This window comes from Marmota monax, unplaced genomic scaffold, assembly GCF_021218885.2.
Source record: "Marmota monax isolate L192 unplaced genomic scaffold, Marmota_monax_Labrador192_F-V1.1 WCK01_AAM20220418_F8-fsc00051, whole genome shotgun sequence".
Lineage (NCBI taxonomy): Eukaryota > Metazoa > Chordata > Mammalia > Rodentia > Sciuridae > Marmota > Marmota monax.
In genome coordinates, this window is record NW_026695202.1 from 13,669,386 (window position 1) to 13,685,596 (window position 16,211).

Below are 16,211 nucleotides of genomic sequence, written 5' to 3' on the forward strand. Positions count from 1 at the left end.
CGAAGGCAGACACGAAGGTCACATATTGTCTGATGCCATTTGTGTGAAATGTCCAAAATTGGCAAATCCATAGAGACAGAAAGTAGATTAGTGGTGGCCGGGGGAGGGGAGGAAGGAGAGGAGTGATTGCTAATGGGAACAGGGTTCCTTTGGGGGATGACCGGAAGGTTCCGGAGGTAGACAGTGAAGATGGTTGGACACCTCTGAAGACACTAGAAGCCCCTGAATTGTATGCCATAAAGGGGTAAATTGTATGGTTATGTGAATTATATTTCAATGAAGCTGTTTAAAAAAACAAAAGGACCCCGACACTTTAATCTACCCAACAGGACCCCCGGAACTAGCGCGACCACCCTCCAGGCTCAGCCACTGCCCCTCCTCCCAAGCCACCATCCCACAACAATGGGACTCAGTGGCGGGTACCAGACAGTGGGTGCCTTGACACCGGGACACTGCTCCTTCCATGGGTCTGGCCACCCTGCGTGCCTCCAGCCACTCCTTCTTCCTGAGACACTCCTTCCCTGTCCTGCTCCCCCGCGGGGTCTCAGCTCCACGTCCTGGTCCCCGGAGGCCCTGCCTGCCCCGCACGCTGTGGCTGGTTCTCTCCACCTCAACGCAGCACGGAGAGGGCGCGGGATACCACGGCCACCGCCGGGACGGAGGACGAGAAGCTCAGGAGGAGGCCGGGTGCGCTGGGAGGTGGGCAGAGCCAGTGGAAATCAGGAAACCGGGAGGACGAAGAGGTGGCCGGTGGGACCCAAGCACCAGAGGGGTCCCTTGGCTGTTCTGGAGTCGGGGTGGAGCAGTGTGAGGCTGCGGCAGGAGGCCAGGAGGTTGTGGCCTTGGCCAGGTCTGGAGAGGCTGCACACGGGAGAGACTTGGGAAAGCACCGTCATGGAGAAGAGGGGCCCAGGAGGAGGACATTTCCTAAGCAGGGAGCACAGCGGGAGGAGCACTTCTAGGATGAGTCCTCTGAGGTGGCTGACTTAGCGCCCAAGCGGGCAGCACAACCCAGGTCCATCTGCTGGGCCCTGTGACATTTTTCATACCCGCCCCCTTGCCACCCCACCACTTGAGGTAAGGTCTCACCCCTACTGGGCCAAGGCCAAGGCCTGCCCACCTCAAACACTTTGCCCTTTCTCATTTACCCTCCACAGTTCCACCAATTAAAAATCGGCCCTGGGTGGTCGCTCTCCAGCTCACAGACCCTCAATGGCTCCCCATGACTCTCAGAACGAGGACCAGACACTCTAGACAGGCCCACAGACTCCTCAGTGAGCCCCCCTGGCTCTGCAGGCTCCCATCTCCCCCAGACCCAGCTCTTCCCACACCCTCTTGCTGACCCGAGTCTTGGCTCGTGCGGTGTGGCCCTCCCAGGACCCTCTGCCCTTCTCTGCCTCCTCGGAGCTTCCTTCCCTCCCGCGGCCTCAGTGGCATGGAGCCTTCTGGAGTTTTTCCTGACAGTGATATTATTTTAAACAACTTGGAATGATGGACGATCCAATCACATGTAGTCTCACACTTGTTGAGTGACCTCAAATTGGGAAGAATTCAGAGTATCCATGGGTCCATTCTGTCCCGTGGGAAGGTGGCTTCAGCCTGGATGCATGGACACCAAGTCCAGAGGTGCGTGGGGTTCATGGAGGAGGCCTCAGCGCCAGGGACACCCACCTCAGGGGTTGGGGGCTGGGAGGAGGGATGGTGGCTGGAGAGGAAGAAAAGGGAGAGGAGGGGCCAGGAGGGAGGTCCGGGGGTGGGGGCAGATGGTGGGTAGAGGGCAAGTGGGGAGGGCTCATCAAGCCCGAGCCCTCGAAGCCCAGCCCCCACTGGAGCAGAGCGGGGGGCATTTGCGTGGCCCTGGGGGCTCTCAGGTGCAGAAATCCCAGCCCTTTAACCACAGCCCCCCACCCCCAGCTGGAGCCCCTCTTTGCCACAGGCATCTGCCCTCTGACTTTGGAGGCACCCGCCCCCCACAGGTCCTCCTCCCAGCCCATCCTCAGTTCTGCCTCCCTCGGGCACAGCTGAGCCTCCAGGCCTCCCCAGCAAATTGACCAGAACTCTGTGGCGGCAGCCCTGACACCCTGCTGTCTCTCGCACAGCACATCCCATCCATCAGCAAATCCGGTTAGATCATCTTCACCGGCCCCTCTCCTCCTGCCCTCGCCCTTCCCCCACCCAGTCGAACTCAGCAGCCAGAGGGATCCTTTCAAACGGTGCCTCCAGGAGGCCTCGCCATCTGGCCCCCATTTCCTCTTGGAGCTCATCTGCTACCACCTCGCTCCCCCGCTTCCCGCCCTGATTGTGCCAGGCCCACTCCCTGCTCCCCACATCGCCGCCACCCCCGGGACCCCTCCCGGCTTTCTCCTCCGCCAGCAGTGCCTCCCCGGGAGCCACCAGCCTCACCTCCTGCCCATCTTTGCTCCAGTGGCACTCAGGAGGTCGCCTGGGGAACAGGACAGCGCCCAGCTCCCCTTCCCTGTCCGACTTTTCTCCTTAGCCCTTGTCACTCCTGATCACGACGTGGTCCCTTCCGTGTTAGCTCTTTGTCCATCTTCCTCAGTTACAGCGTGACTCCATGAGGACAGGGGTCTTGTCTACCTTGTGCACTGCTGTGTCCCCAGCACTGAGTACAGGGCCTGCAGGACGCATGTGCAGAAGGAATGAATGACCGAGCGCAGGCACCTCTCCACGGTCCAGCCTCAGCCCCATGGACTGGCCTGTCCTAGGCCCCCAGAGAGTCCAACATGCCCAGGGCCAACTTGGGGCTTGTCCCTACTGCTTGAGCACACCAGGCACCTCCTTCTGCCTGCCCGCCTTCCTTCCTGTACTAGGACAGAACCCAGGGGCCCCTTTTTTATTGAGACACTAAGTTGTCCATGCTGGCCTTGAACTTGCCATCCTCCTGCCTCAGCCTCGAGCGGCTGGAATCACAGAGTGTGCCACCGCGCCTGCTTCCCCATGCACTACTCTAGAGTCCCCCACCGTCCCGACCTGAGCCCCACCCAAGGGCCTCTGCCCTCTCCCACTGGCTGCTGGATGGGCACAGCCACGGGTCGTGCCCGAGCTGGACTGAGTTCAGTGGGAGACAAGTGGGGCAGGCGAACCCACGCTTGGCTCATAGCTACCTATGCTGCACCTCTCCAGCCGGCCAGGTGGAGCATCGTGGACTCCTCTGAAGGCCACCAGAAGCCACCAGGGACGCCTGGCACTTCTGCTCTCCCCCTCAGTCCTCTTCGTCCCTCCTTCCAGATGAGCCTCATGTCCAGCCTGGCCTGGTAGAGAGTGGACGAGGGACTGTGAGGCCACTCAACACACAGGGAGAGAGCCCACAAGGGGTGGGCTGCCTGAGGCCCCCAGTGCCCCTGCTGATGACCCTGGACAGACGGTGCTGGTTCCTCCCATGCCAGTCCCCTGTGCCCAGTCGCTGGGCCAGAGTGGGGGGCCCCTGAACCCATCCCACTTCCCGGGTGCTGACTGCCTGGAGGCTGAGGCCAAGGAATCGCTGAGCAGCGTTTCACAGGGCCCTTGGCGGGTTCCCGGCAGTGAAGACAGGCCGGACACCGACCTGCAGACAGGGCTGGAGGAACGTGCCAGCTACAGACCGTGTGTGCGTTCACGCATGTACACACACGCACACGTGTGTGTGTGTTACAGGGCACAGGTTCATGAACTGACAGAACACTCTGGGCCCCCACATCTACTCCCCTCACCCAGCACTCCAGGGGTGGCCTGGACATGGGCAAGGACACCAAGAGGGAGGGAAGGGGTCTGGGCCATTAGCAAGGGGCATGAGAGGACAGAGGCCCACCCAAGAACGTCAGCCAGACTCAGGTGCCAAACCCGACTTCTCTAGTGGTCATTACACAGGCAGCCTCGACTCTCTAGGCCTCAGTTTCAGTCTCTGCAAAATGGGTCTAATAATCCCCTGTCCCAGGGTGGTCAGCATCAAACAAGATGATGCAGGGATCCCATAGTGACCACTGCTCCAGTTGTTGGTTTCCTTAGGGATCCCACGTGAGCAGAATGGGGTGCCCATGCACTCAGAAGCAATCACCAAGACCCCCATCCTGCCTCACCATGAAGTCAGCACCAGACACGAGGCCCGGCTCTCAGGGGACTCACAAATCATGGGAATGACATGCATGGACGTGTGTGTCCCAGCAGGATGACTTTCTGAGGCAGTGTGGTTTGCTATATCAGAAGCACAACCTCATTTAATCCCCTAGAGAACCCTGAAAACTGGGGCTGCTACTGTCATCCTGCAGATGAAGAAACAGAGAGGTGAGGTCATATGCCCAGGGTCACCCAGCAGGCATGGAGTTTGGAGTCAGGGTCTAACCACCACACCTAGAACAGAAACCTGCACAACCTGGTCACTGACCACCCAGATTGAGGCAGCTCAGGGGTCTGTGGGTATTCTGCGGTAAGGACAGCATTGGGCTGTGGCTCAGGAAGGACTGACAGGGGACATCAGTGATCAGGGCCTTAAAAACATGAAGGCTTGGACAGGACAAGAAGAGGAAGGCCAGGCCAAGCAGGGAGGACAGCCTGTTTAAAGGGCCAAAGTGGGAGAAGGAAACCCCACCTCAGGCCTCCTCTCTGCCCAGACCCTGGTTCCACCCTCCAAGCTGATGCAGATCTCGAAGGGCCTCATATCTTCTTGCTTTTGCCCATGCTGTTCCCTGTTTGCATGCTGTTCCCCATATTCTTCTCTGCTCCAGGCTCAGGGGTGGCAGGGCAGGATTTGAAAGCAGAACTGCTAGACTGCCAATCATGTGACTGTCCCTCCTCACAGAAAGGGAGAAACCCAAGTCTGGGAAGATCAAAGTAGAGAGGGGGGCGTGCCAAGGTGAGGACAGAGCCAGGATGTGCCTGCGTTTGTCCTCTTGCCCAGCCTGGGATCCCCCATCGCACTGCAGGGCTCCAGAGCCGGTGCCCCTTTCACTGCCCTGCCCCAGGCGATGGCAGGACAGGGACAGAGAAAGCTCACTGACTTGGGGATCCCACGGCCCTAGGTCAGGGCCCCAGGTCTGACATTGCTCAAGTCAAGTAGCTTCTCCCTGAGCTCTGGCTCTCTCCTGCAAAATGAGACTGCACCTCAAAAATTATTCAAAGGGGCTGGGGATGTGGCTCAAGCGGTGGCACACTCGCCTGGCATGCGTGCGGCCCGGGTTCGATCCTCAGCACCACATACAAACAAAGATGTTGTGTCCGCCGAAAACTGAAAAATAAATATTAAAATTCTCTCTAAAAAAATTTATTCAATTATGTGTAAGGAAAGCCCCTGGGGCAGAGTAGGTGCCCACAGAAGCAGCTGTCTGCACCTGCTCTCTGGGTCCTGGTTGCAAAATGGACCTCTCTAGGTCCATCTCCTAGTCAGGAAGTTCTGAGGGGCAGCGGGCTCGGCCTCCACCTGGTGGGGCATTTCTGTGAGCCCTGCCTCTCCTGGAGGCCAAGATCCGAGGAGGCCCACGTCTCCGTGCACAGCCCTGCTTTTGCAAAACTCACGTGGAAGCTCCAGTTACTCAAAGTGCCAGCCATGGCCCAGCCCAGGTGACAGGTGAGCCTGGGAGACAGATGCGAGGGACCAACGTACCCGAGGCCTGGACACCCCATCTCTACCGTCAAGGAAGAAGCTGGGGCTTGTGACAGGGGCTGCTCCACAGGGACTCTGTCCTCTGGCCATTACAGAGCAGCTCAGAGGCACCTTTCTGGGGGTCAGAAAAAAAGTAGGATGCCTTCCAGTCCTCGTTGACTCCTGGAGATTGTGACAGCTGGGAATTAATAGCCCCATCCCACAGATACGAAAACTGAGGCTTGGAGAGTCACAGAAACCTGGACGGCTCAGCATAACTGCCCTGTGGCTTTAATCTCCTGCCTCTCACAGGCAGGGGTTGCTTGAACTCCACTGGTGACTGACAGCTCACGCCCACCAAGACCCTCTCCCCACAGACCTGCTGAAAAGTTTTTTGTAGTGTGGGCTGAGGCTGGCCCCCGACACTCTCCCACAGGCCTGAGGCTGCGCATGGAGCCCGCCCCTCTGTCCCCCAGACAGTGAACACAGCAGTTGGCCCCAGGAGGACGTCCCCAGCTGAACAAAGATGGACCTCCCGGTGGCTGGTGTTCCTCCCTCGGGTTACTGTTCTCTGAGCCTCAGCTTCCCGAGCTGTAAAACAGGGACCCCCTGCTGCAAGGGGGTGGCTTTGTGGCTTTCAGGAGCCCAGAACATTCATCCCAGAAGCATCTGGAGTCTTCAGAGAAGCCCCCGCCTAGGGGAGAGGCTCCAGGGCTTTCCAGAGACCTGACTCACCTTCCCCAAAGGAGGGGTGGCCGCGTGGAGGGCGGCTCCCCCAGGGCGGCGTGGTGAGCCTGTCACAGGCAGGGGCCTGGCTCTCCCAGCCGGCATGAGCTCACCAGGCCACCCAAAGGATGTGGCTCAGTCTTGCTAGAGGACCGCAGGGCTTGGGGCCGGACAGGTTCAGGTCTCTCATCTGCCATTTATCAGCTCTGTGGTGACAGCAGCTGTGGGTCACCTCTGTGCTCGGAGGCTCGGCTTCTCGGCCTGCTCTGTCAGGTCTGTGGTGCTCAGCAGAGGGTGAGGCCAAAGTTGGGTGGCCCATCATGCAGAGCCCAGCAGGCCCCTGACGGAGGCCCTGCTGGGGACAGCCGGCCCACCCTCACCACTGTCCTCCCCGCTCACTGAAGGAGGGACCGGAGGAACGCAGCCTGGGGGAAGGCACCCGCCGGCACATTCTGCTCCCCACTTCCTGCTCCTCCTGGAGATGCCACTCTACCCTCGGCTCCTCCAAGCATGAGTCTCCGCCTCTCCGGAGCAGGACAGCACAGCCGCAAGGGGACTGCCAAGAGTCCACTGCCGGGACTGCAGGGAGCATCCAGAGCTCCTCTCTGGGGACACTGAGCCCCAGAAGTGGGTGAAGCATCCAGGATCCCGTGGCTGGGGGAGGAGAGCCTCGCTGCAGCCCAGGGCTGCCCCGCCACAGGGCCACAGTCCCAACACTTTTTATTTTTAGGTTTGAGACAGGATCTAGCTAAGTGGCTCAGGGTCTCACTAAGTTGCTGAGGCTGGCCTTGAACTTTGGATCCTCCTGCCTCAGCCTCCCCACTCTCTGGGATTACACACATGCGCTGCCAAGCCTGGCTCCACTTCTCCTCCTCACACCTCTCCACACACACCTAAGTCGTTCCTCAATCCGTCCCCAGGCACTCGCCCTGCACCTCCCCTCCTGGGGCCTCTGCTCACACCAAACCCCAACCTACACACGGGCCCGTCTCCACCCCCCATGGGTCTTTTGAGCTCTAAGGCCCTGTCTAAGCAGGGAGCCCCCAGAGCTTGCTGTCCACCAGACCCTCAGCACCATCCAACTTCTCTTCTCCTTGAGGCCAGCTCATGTAGACCCCCGTCTTCAGGGAGCCCCCTCCAATGGGCGGGACCACTTCGGCCTCCAAGCCCGCTCCTGGACACCACCCATGCCATCTGCTTGGGATTTTTTGCTCAGAGTCAGTCTCCTCCCCTGCCCCCGGGCGAGGGCTCTGTAGACGGGGCAAGGGGTCTTGCTCAGAATCCAGCACAGAAACCGGCACAGACCAGCCACTCAATACCTGTCCCCCTGCACGTGCCTTCACCCCCCCACCCCACACCCTTAGTGGAGCATGTGCCCTCGGCTGGGAGCGGAAGACAGGCAGAGCCTGCTCAAATGAAGTTCACCTTCCAGTAAAAAGGTGTACCGTTGGAGGTTGATGGCAGGAAGTGCCACGAGAGCAGTGGAGTGGGACAATGACCTGGCAGGATGGTAAGGGAAGGTCTCTCTGCGCAGGTGACCTTTGATGAGAGCTCCAACAGAAGTAGAGGAGAGAGTGATGCCAACCAGAGGGAAGGGTGCCCTGGGCAGAGGGAACAGCAGGTGCACATCCTGAGGCCAGGTACCACGGTGACACGTGTCCTGGTGGGAGGGGGGAAGGAGGTCAGAAAGGGGAGGAGCCTTATCCACCCTCAGGAGCACTCTGACCCTGAATGAGCTGGGAGCCACGGCAGGGGGCAGGGTTCGGCGGAGGAGCCCAGGATGTGACCTCAGTTCCAAGGAGATCGCTGAAGAATGGGCTCCGAGTGGGTCAGAAGGAAGGAGGGAGACCCGGGAGGAGGCCAGCCGTGCAGGTGGTGGCAGTGGGTGTGGGAGAAGGGTCCTGGTGCTGATGCAGTTTGAACGCTAAACCGATGGGATCTGCCAATGGACTAAAGGCACAGGGAGACAGGGAGACCAAGGAGGCCCTGGAGGCTCTGGGCCTGAGCAGAGGAGGTGAGGGGAGGCCGGGTGCGCAGGCCCAGGACTGACTTCACCAGCACAGTGGGTGACCGGCTGAGGTGGAGCCTCTGGATGACCACCTGAGCGGAAATGTAGCCCAAGGCGTTGCCTGGACGGGCCTGGAGTTTGGAAGAAAAGTCCACACTGGGGCGGCACCCCCTACGAGTTCCCATGTCTCCGCGGTCCACGCCACCTGACATGGCCTGCAGGGCCTCGTGGGGTACAAGAACTGGCCACATCCCAGATCCTGGCTCCGGGAGAAGTGGACAAGCCACCATGGGAGAAGAGCAGGGAAGCCCCCTTGTCCAGTGCCGCGAAGCCTTGGCTGAGAGATGGGCATCATGGGAAGGCAGGTGCCCCAGTTTCGGGGCAAGGCGGGAACAGGAGCAGCCAGGTCGGGGGGCATGAGCCCCGCCTCGTCCAGTCAGGGCTCTGGGGCTTTGGCAACACACCTCACCTCGGAGCAGGAATGACCGCCCTCCTTTCACGGTGGGTGTGAGAATCCAATGCATTCATCTGCATCAAGGCCACAGAACAAAGGGTGGCAGGTGGCAGTCAGTGTGAACTACCCACTAGTATCGTAGCCAAAGACAGTGGTGTGCCCAGCAGCTGGGGAGGATGGATGCAGCACAGAGAGGCGACAACAGCCTGTGGGAGCCAGCACCAGGCACACGACGTTCAGCCGAGTGGGGGGACTTGGCTCCCTTTGGGCAATGTGGAGCCATGGAGAGTTCTGTGTGGAGAATTGAAGGGACGGTCCCACAGTCCTTGATTATCCTCTTCCCGTGCTCAGCTCGACAGGCCCCCTCCCAGCCTGGTCCCACGCGGGGACCCTGTCATGACAGCAAACACTTGGTGCACACCCGCTATATCCCAGGCCTTCTGAAGCCATTAATCCCCTCAGCAGCCCGTGTGTGAGCACGGGACTATCATTACTGTGGTTTGACAAATGAGGAAACCAAGGCATAGAGACTGTCACAAAGATCAATGGCGTCATGCAGATAGCAGGTGGCAGAGCCAGGATGCAACGCCAGGCAGCGGACTCGACTCCAGAATGCACACAGGCCTCTCCCGGCTCTGGGACCAAGGTCGGCCCGCTGACAGTGGCCGGACCCCGGTGTCCTGCCAGGCGCAGCAGCACGGGTTCTCTCAGCAGGCCGCGGGGTCTTGTGCCTGCCTGTAGAGAGAGAAACAGAGGTGGGGTGACTTGCCCAGGGGCCTGCGGCGGGTCCACAGAAAAGCTGGACTCCAAACGCCCAACACAGAGTCGGCTGAGCTTCCCTACACCTGGGCCTGCTGCACGGTGAGGGCTTTTCCCTCCCTGTTGAAGGGGGACACAACGAATCACCTTCCTACGCTGCCCCGGGGCTTGAAGTCCCTCTACTTCATCCCCTCTTGACTCTCCTTTCAAAGATTTTTCATCTCAAGAAGTACCCTGGCCTACAGGTCCCTGTCCCTGCCCTGTGGACACACTGTCTCCCCTCAAGCCCCACCAGGAGAAGTCTCGAGGGCTTCACAGCCAGGACACCCAGCAGAGGGAAATACAATGTTTGTAGCCCCAGCAGGTCCAAGGTCACTCCATAAAAATGGATTCCTGGAAACACACAAACCAGCAATTTACCCTGAGAATTTTATTGGCCTTAAAAAAAAAAAAGCTATCTCATTTGAATAATGAAGAGAGAGAAACCACTCCCAGTCCCCCTTTCTGATGAGTGAGGACACACACTGTCAACAGAAACGTGACATTCTTGGGGAGCTCCGGGTCCAATTTCTTAGCCACTTTTGTTTCATAAAACCCAGCATTTCTATTAAGACAGGATGATGTCCACACAGTTTGCTTGTTTTTAAGCAAACTGTCTAGCATACGGAGAAAGACTTCGTTTTTGTTTTTTAAATTTTCTTAGACAAAGCTCTCATTCCCGACTTCGCGCCCGCCCCTCCGGCCCAAGGGGAAGGGATTTCCAAATCCATCTGATATGTCGGCTTCTTTGTAGCATCCACTTCATCGCTCAGAAGCCAGCCATGATGTCATAAGCCCATCAGATTTCCGGCAGGGGGAAAACGCTGGGGAATTGGAAAGAATGGATGTTTCTTCCCCGTCAGGAGGCGGGGGAAGGGGCTGGGTGTGTTTGGGAGGAGAAGCCTGGTGGCCGGCGGGGGGGGGGGGGGGGGGGTAGGCAGGCGCAGTGTTTGTGATATTAAATGTCAGGCAGAAACCTGAAAAGCCCAGCCACCCAGATGTTTTCTCCATATCCAGATGTCGGGCGCGGAGCAGACCGTGCCCCGCTCCCAGGAGGCGCTCGGCATTTCGGCGGCTTTGACCTCGGGCCGCAGCGAGCACCGCCAGGAGCTGGACACCCTCGGCTGCCCACCCTCGGGTCTGGAATTTTTTTTCCTAAATCTTTACACATGGATGACAGGAGTAACTAGGTCCAGATTTTTAAAAGCCGTTGAAGCAGTGATTTGAAAAGTTCAGTCCTTGGAATCGGCTGCCACAGAATCCTCTCTGCGAGCCAAAAAGGAGGGAAACATCCCCAGCCAACACACACACACACACAAACACATGCGGCTCCTGAGCCACAGGACTTAAAACCCCACACACAACGGCGGGTCTGAGAACAAGGGCGCAGACCGGCACGGAGGAACCAGGAGCCTCCCCCAGGAGCCCGCCTCCCCCAAATCAGAGCAGCACGGAGCAGCTTTGTTCTTCCTGACAAAGCCCCTCGCTTCCAAGGCACCGGCAGTTGCCAACAAAAGCACAGAGTAGAACTAATTTACACTCGGCTCGAGGACTCATAAAGTACAGGAATGGAAATGGCTTTGCCGGGGAAGCCCCTCCCCACAGCTGGCAACAGGACCCCTCCCTAGGCTTGGGGGAGCCCTGTAAGCCACAGACAGGCAGGGTGCTGGCCTCCTGGTGGCCTAGCCACGCGCCCTACTGGGGCCACCTCCTAGACCTGTGACATCACAGCTAATTGCCCCTGAAAATGAGCCAGGAACTCCAGGCCCCTCAGGGCCATAACCCTGCGACTTCACAGGGAGCCTGGGAGGCAGCTGGGGAGGGGAGCGCTCCAATTAAAACCCAGGAAAAAAGAGTGGCCAAGGGGACCAGGGGATGGCATCTGGCAGAGGGCAGGAGAGGTGAGTGGGGGCTCAAGACTAAGGGTGGGGGCCTTCTTCAACAACCCCTGTGTTTTACAGATGAGGAAATCGAGGCCCAGCATGGCAGAACGGCCCGCCCAAGGTCACCAGGCTAATTAGCTGGACAGCCAGTACTGGGGAACAGAAGACACAGGCCTGGCACCGCACGGCTCTTCCCTGAACGTTATCTAATTTAATCCTCAAAGCACCCTACGAGGAAGGGATTACCATTAACCCCAGTGTCCAGAGGAGGTGGAGAGAGGTTAAGTCATGTGCCCAAGGTCACGCAGCTTATCATCAGCAGAACTTGGCCTGAACTTCTGTGTCACCTGATTCTGAATCCAGTGCTTTTTCTGCTGGGAGGGGGGAGGCAGTCAAGATTTAACTGGGAGCAGTGAATCTGATTTAAATACATATTTAAAATGCTGGTGATCCCCACAGAACAGAAGGGAGTAAATCATTGCAAATTAATTTTTTTAAAGCCATTCCAGGCAGGAGGGCTGGCTGGCCGGGTGGGTGGGTGGGGAGGCTGCTTTTATTCTGTCCCTGCCAGAGCCTGGATAAAGCATGGAGACGTCTCTCTAGCCGTGCGTGGCGGCAGCTCAATCCCCTGAAGCGGGGCGGGGTGGAGGGGGGACGTGATAAAAGCTTTGTCGGGCATCTGCGAGAGCATAATCTGCCACAGGAAAGGTGCCAGGCGCACAGGTCTGCTGGAGCCAGGGGAGGGAGACGTTCAGAGTGTACAGAAAACGTGAAAAAATAAAAATAAGAGTCAGTCCCTCTGTGCTGATTCCTACCTTCCAGCTCCGAGTTCCAATGAGCTGTGGGTCTCCTGAGCACTTACTTGGGACCCAGAGATCTGGCTCCAGTGCAGGGAGGTGCTGCCTGGGGTGGTGCCTGCCCAGGATGGGGGGGGGGGGGCGAGGCCATCCCTGTGGCCCTGTACTGTGGCCATCTGGAGGGCTCCCACTAGCACCACCTTCTCCCAGAGCAGTGATAGAAGGCAACAGCCTCCGAGAGCTGGAACAGAAGGACCGGGGTAGGCCAGCCTGAGCCCAAAGGCAGCACAGGAGCCACCTCTGGGCCTTGTCCCACCAGGCCACTCTCCCCACAGCAGTCAGACCAGGCCTGCTGATCTCTTTCACGTGTTTCTATGAACCACAAATGGGGTGTGGAGCCCAGGCCTGGGGCCAGAGAAGGGGAAAGAAAAGTTTCTGCCATCTGGACACCTGGCCCGGCTGAGCAGCTCCTGTTTTTCTGGGGAAAACCTATTCATCCTTAACGCCCTTTGCCTCCCATACACCCAGAAGAGAACTGGCTCCTGACCTCGTGGCACTTACAACTGATGGCAGATGAACATTACCAAGTAAGGACACAACAGCGTCCACAGAGGGAGTGGTCCCCAGGCTATAGGGGCCCATTAGAGTGGAAGTGTCAAGCCAGAGAGGACGGGAAGGCTTCTTGGAGCAGGTGACACTGGCCCTAAGTCCACAGAATGAGGAGCATTAACACCTCTATTCCTGTCTTCCCTTCTCTGACGGACATCCACCCAAGGCTGCCCTCCTCCCCAGCTCTTGTTCCCTTCTTCACTGTGTGTTGTCCATCATCCATGTCCCTGCCCTGGGCTGAAGTCCTGTGAGGCAAGAGACATGGTCCATCTTATTCACTGCTGTGTTGCCAGTGCCTTGCACATAGTAGGTGTTTCTAATTTTTTTTTTTTAACTGGGGATTGAACTCAGGGACAATTTACCACTGAGCTACAGCCCCAGCCCTTGTTATTTTTTATTTTGAGACAGAATCTTGCTAAATTGCCAGAGTGACCTATAACTTGGCATCCCCAGTAGCTGGGTCCACAGGAGTGAGCCACCACACCTGTTTCACAGTACATATTTGTCCATCAAAAGAATAAACACATACAAAAGCCTTGTGGTAAAAGGAGTCACAGAGGAGAAGGAATGGGGGCAAAGGGCACAGAGGGGGAGGGGAGATGAGACTGGTCCCCTCCAGGAGAGGGACATGTTGTTGTAGGTGTCTCCTAGATATGCAGGTACCTGCCAAGGAGCTCCTTTCTGCCCTTCCCTGCAGCAAAAACGGGGTACAGTGTTTCCTTCCCCTATGGGAGAGTGTCACATAATATCCTCCCTGCCCTATCTTCTGGGGCAGAGTACCCTGGGGACAAAGCAGGTGGGCACCAGCATCCCCTCCCCAGCACTCTCTTGGCTACCTTTCCTCCTCCATTCATTCCCTGGATGTGCCGCCACCTAGTCACAGTGGCAGTAAGAAGCAGATCCAGAGGTCCCAAGCCAGGGCCTCCACGCCCCCCACCCCTAGGTCCACCTGCACACACTCATGCCTGGCCCCCTTTCTCCTGACTGAGGCTGGGTGAAAGGAGATGGTAGAGCCCTCTGATTTCCAGCGTGTGATGGGGACACCAAGTTGGCTCATCTGCCTCTGATTTCCCACACGTGCGACGCAGACACCTCAGGCGCCCAGCCAGTCCTGTGGGATGGAGCAGGAGTTGAGTGAACCGGTTCAAAGGACTCTAAGTGAATCCCCTCTGGTCCTGCTCTGGGACTCTTCACAGCCAACTCCTCCCACTCCGCGGCACGTGAATTCCAGCGGTGGAATCTGGGGCTTGGGGATTCACCCAAGGCGCCCCGCCCAGGGAGGGCGGTTGAGAGCGACCGGAGAGCTCCGTCGGCCCCCGGCGGGGAGCCGGGCCTGCTGGGCAGCTCCGAGCGCGCCCAGCCCTGCCTGCGGCTCGACGCACTCCCGCAAACTTTCTGCGCCTGGGACCCGCGGGCGTCTACACCTGCTTGCCGTTCTGAGACGCCTCAACCTCAGGCGCGCGACTGCACTGCCTCATCTGCCCCCAGGTCGCTGCAGCGTGCCTCAGCCACACAGAGGTCCGCGTCTGCCCAGACTCGCCAGCCGCGAGTTAGCGGGACGGCCAGCCTCAGCCTTGGGGAACAGTCTTAACCACCTCCAGATTTTGGAGGCGCCTCAGCTGCACGGCCTCCGCTCGTCTACACCGCCTTGACAACCATCAGGTCGCTGAAGACGCTTCAGCTTACGGACCGCGTCTACACCGCCTCGGCCATCCCCGGGTCACCGGAGATGCCTCAGCTCAGGGGCCGCGTCTACACCGCTCAGCGCTCACGAGACCCTTCAGGGGACTGAGACGCCGCGACTGCTGCCCATTGGGGGATGATGCCCCCGATTTTCTCCGGGTGCCCCACATCCCGGGCGAAGCCAGCCGGGGCTGCTTACCTTTGCCCTCGCCCTCACGCTCCTGTTCTGGCTGAGCCGTCTCTTTCACACATTTTGCAATATTGTCAGTGGCCAAAAGGAATGTTATAAATCCTCCTGCGTGCACGTGGCTGCCCTCCCCAACCCGCTTCAATGCCTTTTTCGTCCTTTAGGACAATACTCGGCCCCAGCTGCCGGCCGCTGGCCACGGGGCTCCAAACAGGCGCGGCTGGCCACGGCGGGGCGGGGCCTGGGGCGGGGCTGAGGCGGAGAGAGGGCGGGGCCCGGGCGGGGCGGGGCACACCGGCCCTGGCCGCCCTCCCCCGGGAAACCACAGCCTGAGACTAAGGCTCCTGTTCCAGCTCATGATTGGTCGATCGGCCGGCAATGCTGGCGTCTGATTGGCTGAGAGGAAGAAGGACTCAGGCTGTGGTGGTGGTGGTTTGCAGATTTCATTCTCCAAGGCCTTTTCTTTCCTGTAGCCCCTCTTGCTCTTTGGGGCCCTCCTGAATTCTGCAGCGTTTTCCTCTCTGCTTCTATGCTCCCCGTCATAACGCTTACTACCACCCCCAATGTACTTGCGTTCTTGTCCTTCTCTGGCACGTAGCACTTTTAAGTACTGGGTTTGTACTGCTCACTACTATCTATATCCCCAGGGTCCTGCACATAGTAAGTGCTCAAAACGTTTGTTGATTAAATTAATAAATTAATGGAAAATGTGTATATTTAGAGCTTCCCCCCCCCCAGTACTGGGGGTTGAACCCAGGGGGGGCTCCACCGCTGAGCCACATCCCTGGTCATTTTATTTTTTATTTTGAGGCAGGGTCTTGCTGAGTTGCTCAGGCTGCCCTCAGACTTGTGCTTCCTGCCTCAGCCTCCAGAGTTGCTGGGATTACAGGTGTATGCCACCATACCCCACAGAGCTATCTTTAATGCTATCAACATCGCTTGGGGGAAGGAAAGTGCAGGAAAAATGCAGTCACCTGCCGGAGGGTGGCTGAGCTGATACCAGGACGTACTTACAAAACTGGACCCCAGTTCTCTACACAAAGATGTCCTGTGAGGTATCAGAGCCTGTTTCTCCTGTACTGAGTGTTGTATGAAGGCAGAGATGGGTATTTCAGTAAAGGTGCTGCAAGTACCCAGCACAGTGCTGGGCAGTATTAATTAGCCCATGTTAAAATCCTAGTTTCCCTTCATGGAAACCCACTCCCTACCCCAAATCATGGGGAAGTTAGAAGTACCCTGCTCAACCCAGGCTGCATTGCCCATCTCTGACAGTGGGCTTGTGGGGACAGTCGTGAGGACTGTCACTGAACAAACTAACTTGAGCAGAAATACTGTTCTTTCATAGTGGTGTACTTGGGAATCCCCTCATGGGGTCCCTTTGATGGGGGGCGGTATCTGAGATGGAACCGAGGGAGAGGGCTTCCTCTGATGAAGGAGCATGTAGGATCTGCTCCGGGAGAGGGCTGGAGAGGGTTAATTGACCAGAAAAAT

General features: G+C 58.2%; 1 protein-coding gene across 1 annotated transcript in view; it reads right to left on the reverse strand.

Annotated features, from left to right (window-relative positions):
* The window catches only part of Tcf20 (transcription factor 20), a 175,627-nt gene extending 160,750 nt beyond the window's left edge, over window positions 1–14,877 (reverse strand). Inside the window, exon 1 of the mRNA XM_058574216.1 lies at window positions 14,733–14,877. The gene's annotated coding sequence lies outside the window, so the exon portion shown is untranslated. The remainder of the gene's footprint in view (window positions 1–14,732) is intronic.
* Between the last annotated feature and the right edge of the window lie 1,334 nt (window positions 14,878–16,211).